The sequence below is a fragment of the Engraulis encrasicolus genome, chromosome 19, assembly GCF_034702125.1.
Source record: "Engraulis encrasicolus isolate BLACKSEA-1 chromosome 19, IST_EnEncr_1.0, whole genome shotgun sequence".
Lineage (NCBI taxonomy): Eukaryota > Metazoa > Chordata > Actinopteri > Clupeiformes > Engraulidae > Engraulis > Engraulis encrasicolus.
In genome coordinates this window covers 29,398,088-29,403,087 of record NC_085875.1, presented here as the reverse complement: position 1 = coordinate 29,403,087, position 5,000 = coordinate 29,398,088, and the positions used below count along the sequence as shown (strand labels likewise).

At 48.4% G+C, this 5,000-nt stretch overlaps 1 long non-coding RNA gene across 2 annotated transcripts in view; it reads right to left on the bottom strand.

Annotated features, from left to right (window-relative positions):
* Positions 1–4,574: 4,574 nt before the first annotated feature.
* LOC134470102 (uncharacterized) overlaps positions 4,575–5,000 on the bottom strand; it is a 1,061-nt gene continuing 635 nt past the window's right edge. The window contains exon 4 of one of the 2 annotated variants that reach the window (XR_010039154.1): positions 4,575–4,917. This is a non-coding gene — a long non-coding RNA (uncharacterized LOC134470102). The other variant, XR_010039153.1, reaches the window with a different exon arrangement.

Sequence of the window (5,000 nt, the reverse complement as noted above, 5' to 3'; positions counted from 1 at the left end):
GTGTGTGTGTGTGTCTGTGTGTGTGTGTGTGTGTGTGTGTGTGTGACAGAGAGAGAGAAATTATTGTGTGAACTCTAGTCATCCAAATAGTTTGAAAACATACTTTTTAGACTTGAATTATGCAATGCAATGGCCAACACATAAATGGAAATTTCCCAAAATGATCCAAAATGGATATACAGAAATTTGCAACAAAGCTCTTCATTTCATTCATTCATATTACACTCGTATAGTGCACACAATACATTAAATATTATTGCATTTCTATAGCCTACCTAAATGAATAGATGTCCATAGCACAGTAAATATCAAATTAGCTGCTTTAGTCCTTATGGTATGGACCAAAACTGAATATTGATCTTGACATTTTTTATCTGCTTTCTTTGTGGACTGGACTGGGGTATAAATGGGTTCACCATGTTTATAAACACTATGTTGTGAGGAGGGGCAAGACACTGGCAGCCAACCATGTGAGCAAATTTTTCGATCGACAGCGGTTTCCAACAATCAGAGGTCGCAGCTAGTGTCACGCAGCCACGAGTAAACAAAAACTTAGAACCTATACTGTTGATGGTGTATCAGTGTCTCTGTGTGTGATTTACCTGCCAATACGTTGAGTCTCTCTCTCTCTTGAGTGTGTGTGTGCATGTGTGTGCGTGTGTGTGTGTGTGTGTGTGTGTGTGTGTGTGTGTGTGTGTGTGTGTGTGTGTCTGTCTGTCTGTCTGTCTGTCTGTCTGTCTGTCTGTCTGTCTGACGGGTTTAGCAAAACAAGGTGTCTGGCCATAAGAGGAATGACTTTGTGCTGGTTTCCAGTACCTTCAGAATTTCATCTGAATAGGTATGTGTGTCTGCGTGAGTGTGTGACATACGCACTTGCGTATGCATGTGGGAATTAGTGTTTGTGTGTGTGTGTGTGTGTGTGTGTGTGTGTGTGTGTGTGTGTGTATGTGTGTGTGTGTGTGAGAGAGAGAGAGAGAGAGAGAGAGAGAGTGCCTGGGTGTGTGTGTGTGTGTGTGTGTGTGTGTGTGTGTGTGTGTGTGTGTGTGTGTGTGTGTGTGTGTGTGTGTGTGTGTGTGTGCCAGGGCTGTGGTTGGCTGTAGGAAGAGGAAGTAATACTTTAATTACAGCCCTGCCTCTCTGATTCTAAACATCATACCTCTCTCTCTGGACTTGTGCAGTCATGTTCAGAGAACACCACACACACACACACACACACACACACACACACACACACACACACACACACACACACACACACACACACACACACACACACACACACAAACTGTTTTTCAAGCCCTACTGTACATCCATAGGCCTACTTCCATACATACAGCACACACAGATGCGTGCCCACACACACACACACACACACACACATACACAATCTGTTTTGTCAACCCCTGTGTGTGTGTCCATACCTCGACGCATACTGCACTCTCAAATGTATGCCAACTGCCTGCCCCACACACACTCATGCGTACGGCACATGAACAACGTGTTCCCTGTGTTGCGATGTACAACATGCTGGACCCTGGTGTCCACCTTCAGAGAGCCACCAGCAGCAGAGGAGCAGGTCACACCAGGACACAGGACAAAGCGTCGTCATCATGGACTGACTATGCTATAGATGCATGCCACACACACATCTCTCGCACGCACACGCGCACACGCACACACACACACACACACACACACACACACACACACACACACACACACACACACACACACACACAGACAAACACAAATACACAAACCCCCCCACACACACACACATACACAAATACACAAGCCCACACACACTAGTGCGCATACACATAATAGGAACACAGTACATTGTTCAGGCGCATTTGTGCTCTTTAGGGCTCTCATATCTCACATGTACAGATATCTCTCTTTCACCCTCTCACACATAACATCTCTCTCTCTCTCTCTCTCTCTCTCTCTCTCTCTCTCTCTCTCTCTCTCTCTCTCTCTCTCTCTCTCTCTCTCTCCCCTAGTGCAACAATGGCTCTTTTGAGGTCCCCGGCTGTCCGGTTGGCCTAGAGATGGGCATCCAGGGGTCTCGGTGTCCTTGGCTCCCCTTTGGGCCGGCTGCCGGCTGGGTGCCGGGTGGTGGGTGGGTGGTGGGTGTCGGGTGCTGGGTGGTAGGTGGTGGGTGTCGGGTGCTGGGTGGTGGGTGCTGGGTGGTGGTTGGAGAGTGGTGGTTGCCGGGTGGTGGGTGCAGGGTGGTGGGTGCCGGATGGTGGGTGGTGGCTGCCGGATGGTGGGTGGTGGATGCCGGGTGGTGGGTGCAGGGTGCCGGCTGGGTGCCGGGTGGTGGGTGGTGGATGCTGGGTGCCGGGTGGGTGGTGGGTGCCGGATGGTGGGTGGTGGCTGCTTGGGTGCCGGGTGGTGGGTGGTGGGTGGTGGGTGGTGGCTGCTGGGTGCCGGGTGGTGGGTGGTGGGTGGTGGCTGCTGGGTGCTGGGTGGTGGGTGGTGGGTGGTGGCTGCTGGGTGGTGGGTGGTGGGTGGTGGGTGGTGGGTGGTGGGTGCNGGGTGGTGGGTGGTGGGTGGTGGGTGCTGCGTGGCTGCTGGGTGCCGGGTGGTGGGTGGTGGGTGGTGGGTGGTGGGTGATGGGTGGTGGGTGGTGGGTGATGGGTGGTGGGTGGTGGGTGGTGGGTGGTGGGTGGTGGCTGCTGGGTGCCGGGTGGTGGGTGCTGCGTGTCCTGCCCTGGTCATCTGCCCCCCTCTAGTTACCCTGGGTGGCTCCCCACTAATGATCCCCACTTCACACTTTGCCCCGGGGCTACAGGAGCCCCCCCTCACACACACACACACACTCCCACCGCTATCCACCAGCCTGGCCATGAACAAAGCTGCCCATAGCCTACTGTATGCCTGCTCAAAAATGGGAGCCCACTCCACAGATCACTGCTCTTGGGTGATGGGCAGGGCTGGCATGACTCACATAGCTTGAGTTTAGCCATGCTTTGAAATTTCACAAGTATGTGTGTCTCTTTTTCTACAGTATGTACTGTAGATGTTTAGTTAGCTCCCCTTTGACTGAACATACCGGTAAAACTCTGCCTGCAAGATTAATTCCTAGTATTATCTGATACATACATGTACATGGATCCAGGTTATGACATTTCCAAGGCGCTCTTCGTCTTGGTTAAAAAGCTTTGAATAAACTTAGCTAGTTCATAGCAGATGGACACACTAGTTCTTAGCTAGTTCATAGCTAGTTTACATACATGTACATGCAGTGGTGTAGTCTATGCAGAACGCGGGTATACGGAGTATACCCACTTCTAAATTTCAGGGATTTCAGTATACCCACTTAATATTGATTGATCCATTGTTTTGAATAGCACAAATATATACAGTATACCGACTTCTAAAAATCTCAAATATACAGTATACACACCATAAAAAAGTAGTCTACACCACTGTATACGTGCTCTGGATATCAAAGGACTTAAGTGCCGTACACACACATCGCTGCTATTTGCTAGCTTCTCGCTTGCTCGTCTACTCGCCTCTGTTTCATGGAACGTTTGCTGAAAGTTCCCGCGGCTTTAACTGCCAATGAACAGGCGAGGGCAACCGTCAGAGGGCCACCAGCAGCAGAGGAGCAGGTCACACCAGGACACAGGACAAAGCGTCGTCATCATGGACTGACTATGCTATAGATGCATGCCACACACACATCTCTCGCACGCACACGCACACACACACACACACACACACACACACACACACACACACACACACACACACACACACACACACACACACAAATACACAAACCCACACACACACACACAAATATACAAGCTCACACACACACACGTGCGCATACACATAATTGCATACATACGTACAGACACAATATATAGGAACACAGTACATTGTTCAGGCGCATTTGTGCTCTTTAGGGCTCTCATATCTCACATGTACAGATATCTCTCTTTCACCCTCTCACACATAACATCTCTCTCTCTCTCTCTCTCTCTCTCTCTCTGCTCTCTCTCTCTCTGTCTAACTGCCAATGAACAGGCGAGAAGTATTGAACTCTGCCTTCCAATTGGTTACTCGCTTACTCGCCTCGCTCGTAATTAAAATATTTTCAACTCCGCCCGCATCGCTTGTACAGTACTCACCTACTCGCCTGCTAGTCTCGCTGGATTCACTTGATTTGACTTTCCCCGCAACAGGTTAGTGAATAACAAGAGATACAACTGTCATACAATTCAGAGTTCTTTTTATTTTCTTTCTTTTCGTAATGAGTCTCTTCTTTCTTATCGTAATGAATCTCTGTACATAAAGTATGCCTCACAGGCTCAGTCAAATATAAAAAAAACAGAATATGAACTTACAGCACTTATGGGCACGTCATCTCAAGATACAAAAATGTGCAAATGTGCTAGTTATGCAAAAGTGCTAATTGCACGAGAGGTAGACCAAATGACAAAAATTGCACGGCAAACAAAGTTAGTAAATCAAATTGTAAAAAGAAAACAAACTGCCAAAAGGGCAAAATTGGTAGGCTAATGGCCACCACACACACACACAAGCCTGTTAGACACACGTCTTTGGTCTCCCCCTACAGCAAGTATAGGTTCCAAAAGGAGTCTAAGAATTAAGATACGTCTCCCAGTAATACTTCAGTGTTCATACCCTAATCATATAGGCCTACACAAGCTCCGTCTTGGCGGTTACTAAGTAGAAACTTACACGAGCCCCTTCGTCTCGGATGTTAGAGTGAAACTTACACAAGCCCCTTCGTCTCGGACGTCAAAGTGAAAAGGTTGCACAGGATGAATCACTCACACAATAGGACAAAACAAAACAAAAGGTTGGGAAAAGAACAGTGATGCCCCCCCTTCTCTAGTGACACTGCATCAGTGTAGTCGAAGGCACCATCTCCTCCTATGTACATTTAACGAGAAAGTTACCATTAGGCACGGCATTTATAACTCGATTCAACAGGAGTTGTGTATTGTGGAAATGTG